The sequence below is a fragment of the Channa argus genome, chromosome 24 (assembly GCF_033026475.1).
Source record: "Channa argus isolate prfri chromosome 24, Channa argus male v1.0, whole genome shotgun sequence".
NCBI lineage: Eukaryota > Metazoa > Chordata > Actinopteri > Anabantiformes > Channidae > Channa > Channa argus.
This window is the reverse complement of record NC_090220.1, coordinates 1,084,630-1,099,405: the sequence shown is the minus strand read 5'-3', so window position 1 is coordinate 1,099,405 and position 14,776 is coordinate 1,084,630. Positions and strand designations below refer to the sequence as shown.

General features: G+C 47.2%; 1 protein-coding gene and 21 non-coding genes across 23 annotated transcripts in view; 1 reads left to right on the top strand and 21 right to left on the bottom strand.

Annotated features, from left to right (window-relative positions):
- The window catches only part of LOC137109149 (cilia- and flagella-associated protein 54-like), a 166,370-nt gene that overhangs the window by 110,831 nt on the left and 40,763 nt on the right, over nucleotides 1-14,776 (top strand). The window lies entirely within an intron of this gene.
- Nucleotides 671-742, bottom strand: trnah-gug (transfer RNA histidin (anticodon GUG)). Its single transcript has one exon. It is a non-coding gene; the product is annotated as a tRNA-His (tRNA).
- On the bottom strand, nucleotides 2,219-2,290 carry trnah-gug (transfer RNA histidin (anticodon GUG)). The gene has a single exon. It is a non-coding gene; the product is annotated as a tRNA-His (tRNA).
- On the bottom strand, nucleotides 3,033-3,105 carry trnar-acg (transfer RNA arginine (anticodon ACG)). The gene has a single exon. It is a non-coding gene; the product is annotated as a tRNA-Arg (tRNA).
- Nucleotides 3,332-3,403, bottom strand: trnah-gug (transfer RNA histidin (anticodon GUG)). Its single transcript has one exon. It is a non-coding gene; the product is annotated as a tRNA-His (tRNA).
- On the bottom strand, nucleotides 4,130-4,202 carry trnar-acg (transfer RNA arginine (anticodon ACG)). Its single transcript has one exon. It is a non-coding gene; the product is annotated as a tRNA-Arg (tRNA).
- Nucleotides 4,389-4,460, bottom strand: trnah-gug (transfer RNA histidin (anticodon GUG)). The gene has a single exon. It is a non-coding gene; the product is annotated as a tRNA-His (tRNA).
- On the bottom strand, nucleotides 4,800-4,872 carry trnar-acg (transfer RNA arginine (anticodon ACG)). Its single transcript has one exon. It is a non-coding gene; the product is annotated as a tRNA-Arg (tRNA).
- Nucleotides 5,099-5,170, bottom strand: trnah-gug (transfer RNA histidin (anticodon GUG)). The gene has a single exon. It is a non-coding gene; the product is annotated as a tRNA-His (tRNA).
- trnar-acg (transfer RNA arginine (anticodon ACG)) lies at nucleotides 5,494-5,566 on the bottom strand. The gene has a single exon. It is a non-coding gene; the product is annotated as a tRNA-Arg (tRNA).
- On the bottom strand, nucleotides 5,793-5,864 carry trnah-gug (transfer RNA histidin (anticodon GUG)). Its single transcript has one exon. It is a non-coding gene; the product is annotated as a tRNA-His (tRNA).
- On the bottom strand, nucleotides 6,890-6,962 carry trnar-acg (transfer RNA arginine (anticodon ACG)). Its single transcript has one exon. It is a non-coding gene; the product is annotated as a tRNA-Arg (tRNA).
- On the bottom strand, nucleotides 7,184-7,255 carry trnah-gug (transfer RNA histidin (anticodon GUG)). Its single transcript has one exon. It is a non-coding gene; the product is annotated as a tRNA-His (tRNA).
- On the bottom strand, nucleotides 7,771-7,842 carry trnah-gug (transfer RNA histidin (anticodon GUG)). The gene has a single exon. It is a non-coding gene; the product is annotated as a tRNA-His (tRNA).
- On the bottom strand, nucleotides 9,094-9,165 carry trnah-gug (transfer RNA histidin (anticodon GUG)). The gene has a single exon. It is a non-coding gene; the product is annotated as a tRNA-His (tRNA).
- trnah-gug (transfer RNA histidin (anticodon GUG)) lies at nucleotides 10,100-10,171 on the bottom strand. The gene has a single exon. It is a non-coding gene; the product is annotated as a tRNA-His (tRNA).
- On the bottom strand, nucleotides 10,914-10,986 carry trnar-acg (transfer RNA arginine (anticodon ACG)). The gene has a single exon. It is a non-coding gene; the product is annotated as a tRNA-Arg (tRNA).
- Nucleotides 11,213-11,284, bottom strand: trnah-gug (transfer RNA histidin (anticodon GUG)). The gene has a single exon. It is a non-coding gene; the product is annotated as a tRNA-His (tRNA).
- On the bottom strand, nucleotides 12,011-12,083 carry trnar-acg (transfer RNA arginine (anticodon ACG)). Its single transcript has one exon. It is a non-coding gene; the product is annotated as a tRNA-Arg (tRNA).
- On the bottom strand, nucleotides 12,270-12,341 carry trnah-gug (transfer RNA histidin (anticodon GUG)). Its single transcript has one exon. It is a non-coding gene; the product is annotated as a tRNA-His (tRNA).
- trnah-gug (transfer RNA histidin (anticodon GUG)) lies at nucleotides 13,090-13,161 on the bottom strand. The gene has a single exon. It is a non-coding gene; the product is annotated as a tRNA-His (tRNA).
- Nucleotides 14,096-14,167, bottom strand: trnah-gug (transfer RNA histidin (anticodon GUG)). Its single transcript has one exon. It is a non-coding gene; the product is annotated as a tRNA-His (tRNA).

The window sequence follows — 14,776 nt, the reverse complement described above, 5'->3', positions numbered from 1 at the left end:
TACCCTAAATGGCCACGATTGTGTGATGTGTATCAGTTTAACACTTTGTAAAAAGATGCAGATGCCTTTTTTTGAGTGTCAGTGTAACGGAGTTGTCCAGGCTAGTTTAGGACACGTTGAAAGATAACAGCGTTTTAGACTGTACAGGCAGAGAGAGAGTTGCAACCGCACCTCATCTCAGTAGTCCAGGCTAGTTTAGGACACGTTGAAAGGCCAGACATTGAGTCTTTACGTATCATATTTCATATATGTTGAACACTGTACTCCCAAGTTCGACCTTAGTGAATTCTTTGTGAATTTGACGTCGTGGTAATTGATTTGGGTTCGTTTTCAAAGATAACAGCGTTTTAGACCGTACAGGCAAAGAGAGCGTAGCAACCGCACGTCACCTGATAACCAAAAGGAAACCGCGAGCTAGCCAGGAGTCGAACCTAGAATCTTCTGATCCGTAGTTATACGCGTTATCCATTGCGCCACTAGCCCCAGTAGAGCTGGGTGTTCAGAAGAGCTTGGATCTCATTTCCCTAAATGGCCAAGCTCAGAACAGCTTGGATCTCATTACCCTAAATGGCCACGATTGTGTGATGTGTATCAGTTTAACACTTTGTAAAAAGATGCAGAGGCTAGAAAACCCCGAGAACAACAATGGCCTCGTGGCTTTTCCACTAAATGCCGTGACCCGGATTCGAACCGGGGTTGCTGCGGCCACAACGCAGAGTACTAACCACTATACGATCACGGCCACTGGTCTGATGCTCTCTCTGGATTTGTTGAGGTTCTCACTGGAAGGTGGGCTGGCCTAGCAGTGCCTTTTTGTGAGTGTCAGTGTCACGGAGTTGTCCAGGCTAGTTTAGGACACGTTGAAAGATAACAGCGTTTTAGACTGTACAGCCAGAGAGATCGTTGCAACCGCACCTCACCTCAGTAGTCCAGGATAGTTTATGACACGTTGAAAGATAACAGCGTTTTTGCCCTAGCACAGCAAAGGGCTCAAAAGAGCTTAGATCTCATTTTCCTAAATGGCCACGATTGTTGTGTCATGCTCTGAATTCAGATACACAGTTTGCCTTATGTTTCAGGTTATAAAACATCTGATGGGGGAAGAAGTGTTATGTGTCTCAGTTTAACACTTTGTAAAAAATGCAGAGGCTGGAAAACCCTGAGAACAACAATGGCCTCATGGCTTTTCCACTAAATGCCTTGACCCGGATTCGAACCGGGGTTGCTGCGGCCACAACGCAGAGTACTAACCACTATACGATCACGGCCGCTGCCCTGATGCTCTCTCTGGATTTGTCGAGGTTCTCACTGGAAGGTGGGCTGGCCTAGCAGTGCCTTTTTTTGAGTGTGCCTTTTTGTGAGTGTCAGTGTAACGGAGTAGTCCAGGCTAGTTTAGGACACGTTGAAAGGCCAATCCATTGCGCCACTAGCCCCAGTAGAGCTGTGTGTTCAGAAGAGCTTGGATCTCATTTCCCTAAATGGCCAAGCTCAGATGAGGTTGGATCTCACTTCCCTAAATGGCCAAGCTCAGAACAGCTTGGATCTCATTACCCTAAATGGCCACGATTGTGTGATGTGTATCAGTTTAACACTTTGTAAAAAGATGCAGATGCCTTTTTTTGAGTGTCAGTGTAACGGAGTTGTCCAGGCTAGTTTAGGACACGTTGAAAGATAACAGCGTTTTAGACTGTACAGGCAGAGAGAGAGTTGCAACCGCACCTCATCTCAGTAGTCCAGGCTAGTTTAGGACACGTTGAAAGGCCAGACATTGAGTCTTTACGTATCATATTTCATATATGTTGAACACTGTACTCCCAAGTTCGACCTTAGTGAATTCTTTGTGAATTTGACGTCGTGGTAATTGATTTGGGTTCGTTTTCAAAGATAACAGCGTTTTAGACCGTACAGGCAAAGAGAGCGTAGCAACCGCACGTCACCTGATAACCAAAAGGAAACCGCGAGCTAGCCAGGAGTCGAACCTAGAATCTTCTGATCCGTAGTTATACGCGTTATCCATTGCGCCACTAGCCCCAGTAGAGCTGGGTGTTCAGAAGAGCTTGGATCTCATTTCCCTAAATGGCCAAGCTCAGAACAGCTTGGATCTCATTACCCTAAATGGCCACGATTGTGTGATGTGTATCAGTTTAACACTTTGTAAAAAGATGCAGAGGCTAGAAAACCCCGAGAACAACAATGGCCTCGTGGCTTTTCCACTAAATGCCGTGACCCGGATTCGAACCGGGGTTGCTGCGGCCACAACGCAGAGTACTAACCACTATACGATCACGGCCACTGGTCTGATGCTCTCTCTGGATTTGTTGAGGTTCTCACTGGAAGGTGGGCTGGCCTAGCAGTGCCTTTTTGTGAGTGTCAGTGTCACGGAGTTGTCCAGGCTAGTTTAGGACACGTTGAAAGATAACAGCGTTTTAGACTGTACAGCCAGAGAGATCGTTGCAACCGCACCTCACCTCAGTAGTCCAGGATAGTTTATGACACGTTGAAAGATAACAGCGTTTTTGCCCTAGCACAGCAAAGGGCTCAAAAGAGCTTAGATCTCATTTTCCTAAATGGCCACGATTGTTGTGTCATGCTCTGAATTCAGATACACAGTTTGCCTTATGTTTCAGGTTATAAAACATCTGATGGGGGAAGAAGTGTTATGTGTCTCAGTTTAACACTTTGTAAAAAATGCAGAGGCTGGAAAACCCTGAGAACAACAATGGCCTCATGGCTTTTCCACTAAATGCCTTGACCCGGATTCGAACCGGGGTTGCTGCGGCCACAACGCAGAGTACTAACCACTATACGATCACGGCCGCTGCCCTGATGCTCTCTCTGGATTTGTCGAGGTTCTCACTGGAAGGTGGGCTGGCCTAGCAGTGCCTTTTTTTGAGTGTGCCTTTTTGTGAGTGTCAGTGTAACGGAGTAGTCCAGGCTAGTTTAGGACACGTTGAAAGATAACAGCGTTTTAGACTTGTACAGGCAAAGAGAGCGTAGCAACCGCACGTCACCTGATAACCAAAAGTAAACCTCGAGCTAGCCAGGAGTCGAACCTAGAATCTTCTGATCCGTAGTCAGACGCGTTATCCATTGCGCCACTAGCCCCAGTAGAGCTGTGTGTTCAGAAGAGCTTGGATCTCATTTCCCTAAATGGCCAAGCTCAGAAGAGCTTGGATCTCACTTCCCTAAATGGCCAAGCTCAGAATAGCTTGGATCTCATTACCCTAAATGGCCACGATTGTGTGATGTGTATCAGTTTAACACTTTGTAAAAAGATGCAGAGGCTAGAAAACCCCGAGAACAACAATGGCCTCGTGGCTTTTCCACTAAATGCCGTGACCCGGATTCGAACCGGGGTTGCTGCGACCACAACGCAGAGTACTAACCACTATACGATCACGGCCACTGGCCTGATCCTCTCTCTGGATTTGTTGAGGTTCTCACTGGAAGGTGGGCTGGCCTAGCAGTGCCTTTTTGTGAGTGTCAGTGTCACGGAGTTGTCCAGGCTAGTTTAGGACATGTTGAAAGATTACAGCGTTTTAGACTGTACAACCAGAGAGATCGTTGCAACCGCACCTCACCTCAGTAGTCCAGGATAGTTTATGACACGTTGAAAGATAACAGCGTTTTAGCCCTAGCACAGCAAAGGGCTCAAAAGAGCTTAGATCTCATTTTCCTAAATGGCCACGATTGTTGTGTCATGCTCTGAATTCAGATACACAGTTTGCCTTATGTTTCAGGTTATAAAACAGCTGATGGGGGAAGAAGTGTTATGTGTATCAGTTTAACACCTTGTAAAAAATGCAGAGGCTGGAAAACCCTGAGAACAACAATGGCCTCGTGGCTTTTCCACTAAATGCCATGACCCGGATTCGAACTGGGGTTCCTGCAGCCATAACGCAGAGTACTAACCACTATACGATCACGGCCGCTGGCCTGATGCTCTCTCTGGATTTGTTGAGGTTCTCATTGGAAGGTGGGCTGGCCTAGCAGTGCCTTTTTGTGAGTGTCAGTGTCACGGAGTTGTCCAGGCTAGTTTAGGACACGTTGAAAGATAACAGCGTTTTAGACTTGTACAGGCAAAGAGAGCGTAGCAACCGCACGTCACCTGATAACCAAAAGTAAACCGCGAGCTAGCCAGGAGTCGAACCTAGAATCTTCTGATCCGTAGTCAGACGCGTTATCCATTGCGCCACTAGCCCCAGTAGAGCTGTGTGTTCAGAAGAGCTTGGATCTCATTTCCCTAATGGCCAAGCTCAGAACAGCTTGGATCTCATTACCCTAAATGGCCACGATTGTGTGATGTGTATCAGTTTAACACTTTGTAAAAAGATGCAGAGGCTGGAAAACCCTGAGAACAACAATGGCCTCGTGGCTTTTCCACTAGATGCCGTGACCCGGATTCGAACCGGGGTTGCTGCGGCCACAACGCAGAGTACTAACCACTATACGATCACGGCCGCTGCCCTGATGCTCTCTCTGGATTTGTTAAGGTTCTCACTGGAAGGTGGGCTGGCCTAGCAGTGCCTTTTTGTGAGTGTGCCTTTTTGTGAGTGTCAGTGTAACGGAGTTGTCCAGGCTACTTTAGGACACGTTGAAAGGCCAGCCATTGAGTCTTTTCGTATCATATTTCATATATCTTGAACACTGTACTTCCAAGTTCGACCTTATTGAATTCTTTGTGAATTTGACGTCGTGGTAATTGATTTGGGTTCGTTTTCAAAGATAACAGCGTTTTAGACCGTACAGGCAAAGAGAGCGTAGCAACCGCACGTCACCTGATAACCAAAAGAAAACCGCGAGCTAGCCAGGAGTCGAACCTAGAATCTTCTGATCCGTAGTCAGACGCGTTATCCATTGCGCCACTAGCCCCAGTAGAGCTGTGTGTTCAGAAGAGCTTGGATCTCATTTCCCTAAATGGCCAAGCTCAGAAGAGCTTGGATCTCACTTCCCTAAATGGCCAAGCTCAGAACAGCTTGGATCTCATTACCCTAAATAGCCACGATTGTGTGATGTGTATCAGTTTAACACTTTGCAAAAAGATGCAGAGGCTGGAAAACCCTGAGAACAACAATGGCCTCATGGCTTTTCCACTAAATGCCGTGACCCGGATTCGAACCGGGGTTCCTGCGGCCACAACGCAGAGTACTAACCACTATACGATCACGGCCACTGGCCTGATGCTCTCTCTGGATTTGTTGAGGTTCTCACTGGAAGGTGGGCTGGCCTAGCAGTGCCTTTTTGTGAGTGTCAGTGTAACGGAGTTGTCCAGGCTAGTTTAGGACACGTTGAAAGGCCAGCCATTGAGTCTTTTCGTATCATATTTCATATATCTTGAACACTGTACTCCCAAGTTCGACCTTAGTGAATTCTTTGTGAATTTGACGTCGTGGTAATTGATTTGGGTTCGTTTTCAAAGATAACAGCGTTTTAGACCGTACAGGCAAAGAGAGCGTAGCAATCGCACGTCACCTGATAACCAAAAGAAAACCGCGAGCTAGCCAGGAGTCGAACCTAGAATCTTCTGATCCGTAGTCAGACGCGTTATCCATTGCGCCACTAGCCCCAGTAGAGCTGTGTGTTCAGAAGAGCTTGGATCTCATTTCCCTAAATGGCCAAGCTCAGAAGAGCTTGGATCTCACTTCCCTAAATGGCCAAGCTCAGAACAGCTTGGATCTCATTACCCTAAATGGCCACGATTGTGTGATGTGTATCAGTTTAACACTTTGTAAAAAGATGCAGAGGCTAGAAAACCCCGAGAACAACAATGGCCTCGTGGCTTTTCCACTAAATGCCGTGACCCGGATTCGAACCGGGGTTGCTGCGGCCACAACGCAGAGTACTAACCACTATACGATCACGGCCACTGGCCTGATCCTCTCTCTGGATTTGTTGAGGTTCTCACTGGAAGGTGGGCTGGCCTAGCAGTGCCTTTTTGTGAGTGTCAGTGTCACAGAGTTGTCCAGGCTAGTTTAGGACACGTTGAAAGATTACAGCGTTTTAGACTTGTACAGGCAAAGAGAGCGTAGCAACCGCACGTCACCTGATAACCGAAAGTAAACCGCGAGCTAGCCAGGAGTCGAACCTAGAATCTTCTGATCCGTAGTTAGACGCTTTATCCATTGCGCCACTAGCCTGAGTAGATCTGTGTGTTCAGAAGAGCTTGGATCTCATTTCCCTAAATGGCCAAGCTCAGAAGAGCTTGGATCTCACTTCCCTAAATGGCCAAGCTCAGAACAGCTTGGATCTCATTACCCTAAATGGCCACAATTGTGTGATGTGTATCAGTTTAACACTTTGTAAAAAGATGCAGAAGCTGGAAAACCCTGAGAACAACAATGGCCTCGTGGCTTTTCCACTAAATGCCGTGACCCGGATTCGAACCGGGGTTCCTGCGGCCACAACGCAGAGTACTAACCACTATACGATCACTGCCGCTGCCCTGATGCTCTCTCTGGATTTGTTGAGGTTCTCACTGGAAGGTGGGCTGGCCTAGCAGTGCCTTTTTGTGAGTGTGCCTTTTTGTGAGTGTCAGTGTAACGGAGTTGTCCAGGCTAGTTTAGGACACGTTGAAAGGCCAGCCATTGAGTCTTTTCGTATCATATTTCATATATCTTGAACACTGTACTTCCAAGTTCGACCTTATTGAATTCTTTGTGAATTTGACGTCGTGGTAATTGATTTGGGTTCGTTTTCAAAGATAACAGCGTTTTAGACCGTACAGGCAAAGAGAGCGTAGCAACCGCACGTCACCTGATAACCAAAACATCCATCGCGCCACTAGCCCCAGCAGAGCTATGGGTTCAGAAGTGCTTGGAGCTTGGATCTCATTTCAAGTGAGCATTTATTATACGATCCAAACGTCACCTGATAACCAAAAGGTAAACCGCGAGCTAGCCAGGAGTCCAACCTAGAATCTTCTGATTCGTAGTCAGACGCGTTATCCATTGCGCCACTAGCCCCAGCAGAGCTGTGGATTCAGAAGAGCTTGGATCTCATTTCCCTAAATGGCCACGATTGTTGTGTCGTGCTCTGAACGCAGATACACAGTTTGCCTTATGTTTCAGGTTATAAAACAGCTGATGGGGGAAGACGTGTTATGTGTATCTGTTTAACACTTTGTAAAAGATGCAGAGGCTGGAAAACCCTGAGAACAACAATGGCCTCGTGGCTGTCCAATAAATGCCGTGACCCGGATTCGAACCGGGGTTGCTGCGGCCACAACGCAGAGTACTAACCACTATACGATCACGGCCGCTGCCCTGATGCTCTCTTTAGATTTGTTGAGGTTCTCACTGGAAGGTGGGCTGGCCTAGCAGTGCCTTTTTGTGAGTGTGCCTTTTTGTGAGTGTCAGTGTAACGGAGTTGTCCAGGCTAGTTTAGGAGACGTTGAAAGATAACAGCGTTTTACACTTGTACAGGCAAAGACAGCGTAGCAACCGCACGTCACCTGATAACCAAAAGTAAACCGCGAGCTAGCCAGGAGTCGAACCTAGAATCTTCTGATCCGTAGTCAGACGCTTTATCCATTGCGCCACTAGCCCCAGTAGAGCTGTGTGTTCAGAAGAGCTTGGATCTCATTTCCCTAAATGGCCAAGCTCACAAGAGCTTGGATCTCGCTTCCCTTAATGGCCAAGCTCAGAACAGCTTGGATCTCATTACCCTAAATGGCCACGATTGTGTGATGTGTATCAGTTTAACACTTTGTAAAAAGATGCAGAGGCTGGAAAACCCTGAGAACAACAATGGCCTCGTGGCTTTTCCACTAGATGCCGTGACCCGGATTCGAACCGGGGTTGCTGCGGCCACAACGCAGAGTACTAACCACTATACGATCACGGCCGCTGCCCTGATGCTCTCTCTGGATTTGTTAAGGTTCTCACTGGAAGGTGGGCTGGCCTAGCAGTGCCTTTTTGTGAGTGTGCCTTTTTGTGAGTGTCAGTGTAACGGAGTTGTCCAGGCTACTTTAGGACACGTTGAAAGGCCAGCCATTGAGTCTTTTCGTATCATATTTCATATATCTTGAACACTGTACTTCCAAGTTCGACCTTATTGAATTCTTTGTGAATTTGACGTCGTGGTAATTGATTTGGGTTCGTTTTCAAAGATAACAGCGTTTTAGACCGTACAGGCAAAGAGAGCGTAACCTGTTTCAGGTTATAAAACAGCTGATGGGGGAAGAAGTGTTATGTGTATCAGTTTAACACTTTGTAAAAAATGCAGAGGCTGGAAAACCCTGAGAACAACAATGGTCTCGTGGCTTTTCCACTAAATGCCATGACCCGGATTCGAACCGGGATTCCTGCAGCCACAACGCAGAGTACTAACCACTATACGATCACGGCCGCTGGCCTGATGCTCTCTCTGGATTTGTTGAGGTTCTCACTGGAAGGTGGGCTGGCCTAGCAGTGCCTTTTTGTGAGTGTGCCTTTTTGTGAGTGTCAGTGTAACGGAGTTGTCCAGGCTAGTTTAGGACACGTTGAAAGGCCAGCCATTGAGTCTTTTCGTATCATATTTCATATATGTTGAACACTGTACTCCCAAGTTCGACCTTAGTGAATTCTTTGTGAATTTGACGTCGTGGTAATTGATTTGGGTTCGTTTTCAAAGATAACAGCGTTTTAGACCGTACAGGCAAAGAGAGCGTAGCAACCGCACGTCACCTGATAACCAAAACATCCATCGCGCCACTAGCCCCAGCAGAGCTATGGGTTCAGAAGTGCTTGGAGCTTGGATCTCATTTCAAGTGAGCATTTATTATACGATCCAAACGTCACCTGATAACCAAAAGGTAAACCGCGAGCTAGCCAGGAGTCCAACCTAGAATCTTCTGATTCGTAGTCAGACGCGTTATCCATTGCCCCACTAGCCCCAGCAGAGATATGGATTCAGAAGAGCTTGGATCTCATTTCCCTAAATGGCCACGATTGTTGTGTCGTGCTCTGAACGCAGATACACAGTTTGCCTTATGTTTCAGGTTATAAAACAGCTGATGGGGGAAGACGTGTTATGTGTATCTGTTTAACACTTTGTAAAAGATGCAGAGGCTGGAAAACCCTGAGAACAACAATGGACTCGTGGCTGTCCAATAAATGCCGTGACCCGGATTCGAACCGGGGTTGCTGCGGCCACAACGCAGTGTACTGACCACTATACGATCACGGCCGCTGCCCTGATGCTCTCTTTGGATTTGTTGAGATTCTCACTGGAAGGTGGGCTGGCCTAGCAGTGCCTTTTTGTGAGTGTCAGTGTAACGGAGTTGTCCAGGCTAGTTTAGGACACGTTGAAAGGCCAATCCATTGCGCCACTAGCCCCAGTAGAGCTGTGTGTTCAGAAGAGCTTGGATCTCATTTCCCTAAATGGCCAAGCTCAGATGAGGTTGGATCTCACTTCCCTAAATGGCCAAGCTCAGAACAGCTTGGATCTCATTACCCTAAATGGCCACGATTGTGTGATGTGTATCAGTTTAACACTTTGTAAAAAGATGCAGATGCCTTTTTTTGAGTGTCAGTGTAACGGAGTTGTCCAGGCTAGTTTAGGACACGTTGAAAGATAACAGCGTTTTAGACTGTACAGGCAGAGAGAGAGTTGCAACCGCACCTCATCTCAGTAGTCCAGGCTAGTTTAGGACACGTTGAAAGGCCAGACATTGAGTCTTTACGTATCATATTTCATATATGTTGAACACTGTACTCCCAAGTTCGACCTTAGTGAATTCTTTGTGAATTTGACGTCGTGGTAATTGATTTGGGTTCGTTTTCAAAGATAACAGCGTTTTAGACCGTACAGGCAAAGAGAGCGTAGCAACCGCACGTCACCTGATAACCAAAAGGAAACCGCGAGCTAGCCAGGAGTCGAACCTAGAATCTTCTGATCCGTAGTTATACGCGTTATCCATTGCGCCACTAGCCCCAGTAGAGCTGGGTGTTCAGAAGAGCTTGGATCTCATTTCCCTAAATGGCCAAGCTCAGAACAGCTTGGATCTCATTACCCTAAATGGCCACGATTGTGTGATGTGTATCAGTTTAACACTTTGTAAAAAGATGCAGAGGCTAGAAAACCCCGAGAACAACAATGGCCTCGTGGCTTTTCCACTAAATGCCGTGACCCGGATTCGAACCGGGGTTGCTGCGGCCACAACGCAGAGTACTAACCACTATACGATCACGGCCACTGGTCTGATGCTCTCTCTGGATTTGTTGAGGTTCTCACTGGAAGGTGGGCTGGCCTAGCAGTGCCTTTTTGTGAGTGTCAGTGTCACGGAGTTGTCCAGGCTAGTTTAGGACACGTTGAAAGATAACAGCGTTTTAGACTGTACAGCCAGAGAGATCGTTGCAACCGCACCTCACCTCAGTAGTCCAGGATAGTTTATGACACGTTGAAAGATAACAGCGTTTTTGCCCTAGCACAGCAAAGGGCTCAAAAGAGCTTAGATCTCATTTTCCTAAATGGCCACGATTGTTGTGTCATGCTCTGAATTCAGATACACAGTTTGCCTTATGTTTCAGGTTATAAAACATCTGATGGGGGAAGAAGTGTTATGTGTCTCAGTTTAACACTTTGTAAAAAATGCAGAGGCTGGAAAACCCTGAGAACAACAATGGCCTCATGGCTTTTCCACTAAATGCCTTGACCCGGATTCGAACCGGGGTTGCTGCGGCCACAACGCAGAGTACTAACCACTATACGATCACGGCCGCTGCCCTGATGCTCTCTCTGGATTTGTCGAGGTTCTCACTGGAAGGTGGGCTGGCCTAGCAGTGCCTTTTTTTGAGTGTGCCTTTTTGTGAGTGTCAGTGTAACGGAGTAGTCCAGGCTAGTTTAGGACACGTTGAAAGATAACAGCGTTTTAGACTTGTACAGGCAAAGAGAGCGTAGCAACCGCACGTCACCTGATAACCAAAAGTAAACCTCGAGCTAGCCAGGAGTCGAACCTAGAATCTTCTGATCCGTAGTCAGACGCGTTATCCATTGCGCCACTAGCCCCAGTAGAGCTGTGTGTTCAGAAGAGCTTGGATCTCATTTCCCTAAATGGCCAAGCTCAGAAGAGCTTGGATCTCACTTCCCTAAATGGCCAAGCTCAGAATAGCTTGGATCTCATTACCCTAAATGGCCACGATTGTGTGATGTGTATCAGTTTAACACTTTGTAAAAAGATGCAGAGGCTAGAAAACCCCGAGAACAACAATGGCCTCGTGGCTTTTCCACTAAATGCCGTGACCCGGATTCGAACCGGGGTTGCTGCGACCACAACGCAGAGTACTAACCACTATACGATCACGGCCACTGGCCTGATCCTCTCTCTGGATTTGTTGAGGTTCTCACTGGAAGGTGGGCTGGCCTAGCAGTGCCTTTTTGTGAGTGTCAGTGTCACGGAGTTGTCCAGGCTAGTTTAGGACATGTTGAAAGATTACAGCGTTTTAGACTGTACAACCAGAGAGATCGTTGCAACCGCACCTCACCTCAGTAGTCCAGGATAGTTTATGACACGTTGAAAGATAACAGCGTTTTAGCCCTAGCACAGCAAAGGGCTCAAAAGAGCTTAGATCTCATTTTCCTAAATGGCCACGATTGTTGTGTCATGCTCTGAATTCAGATACACAGTTTGCCTTATGTTTCAGGTTATAAAACAGCTGATGGGGGAAGAAGTGTTATGTGTATCAGTTTAACACCTTGTAAAAAATGCAGAGGCTGGAAAACCCTGAGAACAACAATGGCCTCGTGGCTTTTCCACTAAATGCCATGACCCGGATTCGAACTGGGGTTCCTGCAGCCATAACGCAGAGTACTAACCACTATACGATCACGGCCGCTGGCCTGATGCTCTCTCTGGATTTGTTGAGGTTCTCATTGGAAGGTGGGCTGGCCTAGCAGTGCCTTTTTGTGAGTGTCAGTGTCACGGAGTTGTCCAGGCTAGTTTAGGACACGTTGAAAGATAACAGCGTTTTAGACTTGTACAGGCAAAGAGAGCGTAGCAACCGCACGTCACCTGATAACCAAAAGTAAACCGCGAGCTAGCCAGGAGTCGAACCTAGAATCTTCTGATCCGTAGTCAGACGCGTTATCCATTGCGCCACTAGCCCCAGTAGAGCTGTGTGTTCAGAAGAGCTTGGATCTCATTTCCCTAATGGCCAAGCTCAGAACAGCTTGGATCTCATTACCCTAAATGGCCACGATTGTGTGATGTGTATCAGTTTAACACTTTGTAAAAAGATGCAGAGGCTGGAAAACCCTGAGAACAACAATGGCCTCGTGGCTTTTCCACTAGATGCCGTGACCCGGATTCGAACCGGGGTTGCTGCGGCCACAACGCAGAGTACTAACCACTATACGATCACGGCCGCTGGCCTGATGCTCTCTCTGGATTTGTTGAGGTTCTCACTGGAAGGTGGGCTGGCCTAGCAGTGCCTTTTTGTGAGTGTGCCTTTTTGTGAGTGTCAGTGTAACGGAGTTGTCCAGGCTAGTTTAGGACACGTTGAAAGGCCAGCCATTGAGTCTTTTCGTATCATATTTCATATATGTTGAACACTGTACTCCCAAGTTCGACCTTAGTGAATTCTTTGTGAATTTGACGTCGTGGTAATTGATTTGGGTTCGTTTTCAAAGATAACAGCGTTTTAGACCGTACAGGCAAAGAGAGCGTAGCAACCGCACGTCACCTGATAACCAAAACATCCATCGCGCCACTAGCCCCAGCAGAGCTATGGGTTCAGAAGTGCTTGGAGCTTGGATCTCATTTCAAGTGAGCATTTATTATACGATCCAAACGTCACCTGATAACCAAAAGGTAAACCGCGAGCTAGCCAGGAGTCCAACCTAGAATCTTCTGATTCGTAGTCAGACGCGTTATCCATTGCCCCACTAGCCCCAGCAGAGATATGGATTCAGAAGAGCTTGGATCTCATTTCCCTAAATGGCCACGATTGTTGTGTCGTGCTCTGAACGCAGATACACAGTTTGCCTTATGTTTCAGGTTATAAAACAGCTGATGGGGGAAGACGTGTTATGTGTATCTGTTTAACACTTTGTAAAAGATGCAGAGGCTGGAAAACCCTGAGAACAACAATGGACTCGTGGCTGTCCAATAAATGCCGTGACCCGGATTCGAACCGGGGTTGCTGCGGCCACAACGCAGTGTACTGACCACTATACGATCACGGCCGCTGCCCTGATGCTCTCTTTGGATTTGTTGAGATTCTCACTGGAAGGTGGGCTGGCCTAGCAGTGCCTTTTTGTGAGTGTCAGTGTAACGGAGTTGTCCAGGCTAGTTTAGGACACGTTGAAAGGCCAATCCATTGCGCCACTAGCCCCAGTAGAGCTGTGTGTTCAGAAGAGCTTGGATCTCATTTCCCTAAATGGCCAAGCTCAGATGAGGTTGGATCTCACTTCCCTAAATGGCCAAGCTCAGAACAGCTTGGATCTCATTACCCTAAATGGCCACGATTGTGTGATGTGTATCAGTTTAACACTTTGTAAAAAGATGCAGATGCCTTTTTTTGAGTGTCAGTGTAACGGAGTTGTCCAGGCTAGTTTAGGACACGTTGAAAGATAACAGCGTTTTAGACTGTACAGGCAGAGAGAGAGTTGCAACCGCACCTCATCTCAGTAGTCCAGGCTAGTTTAGGACACGTTGAAAGGCCAGACATTGAGTCTTTACGTATCATATTTCATATATGTTGAACACTGTACTCCCAAGTTCGACCTTAGTGAATTCTTTGTGAATTTGACGTCGTGGTAATTGATTTGGGTTCGTTTTCAAAGATAACAGCGTTTTAGACCGTACAGGCAAAGAGAGCGTAGCAACCGCACGTCACCTGATAACCAAAAGGAAACCGCGAGCTAGCCAGGAGTCGAACCTAGAATCTTCTGATCCGTAGTTATACGCGTTATCCATTGCGCCACTAGCCCCAGTAGAGCTGGGTGTTCAGAAGAGCTTGGATCTCATTTCCCTAAATGGCCAAGCTCAGAACAGCTTGGATCTCATTACCCTAAATGGCCACGATTGTGTGATGTGTATCAGTTTAACACTTTGTAAAAAGATGCAGAGGCTAGAAAACCCCGAGAACAACAATGGCCTCGTGGCTTTTCCACTAAATGCCGTGACCCGGATTCGAACCGGGGTTGCTGCGGCCACAACGCAGAGTACTAACCACTATACGATCACGGCCACTGGTCTGATGCTCTCTCTGGATTTGTTGAGGTTCTCACTGGAAGGTGGGCTGGCCTAGCAGTGCCTTTTTGTGAGTGTCAGTGTCACGGAGTTGTCCAGGCTAGTTTAGGACACGTTGAAAGATAACAGCGTTTTAGACTGTACAGCCAGAGAGATCGTTGCAACCGCACCTCACCTCAGTAGTCCAGGATAGTTTATGACACGTTGAAAGATAACAGCGTTTTTGCCCTAGCACAGCAAAGGGCTCAAAAGAGCTTAGATCTCATTTTCCTAAATGGCCACGATTGTTGTGTCATGCTCTGAATTCAGATACACAGTTTGCCTTATGTTTCAGGTTATAAAACATCTGATGGGGGAAGAAGTGTTATGTGTCTCAGTTTAACACTTTGTAAAAAATGCAGAGGCTGGAAAACCCTGAGAACAACAATGGCCTCATGGCTTTTCCACTAAATGCCTTGACCCGGATTCGAACCGGGGTTGCTGCGGCCACAACGCAGAGTACTAACCACTATACGATCACGGCCGCTGCCCTGATGCTCTCTCTGGATTTGTCGAGGTTCTCACTGGAAGGTGGGCTGGCCTAGCAGTGCCTTTTTTTGAGTGTGC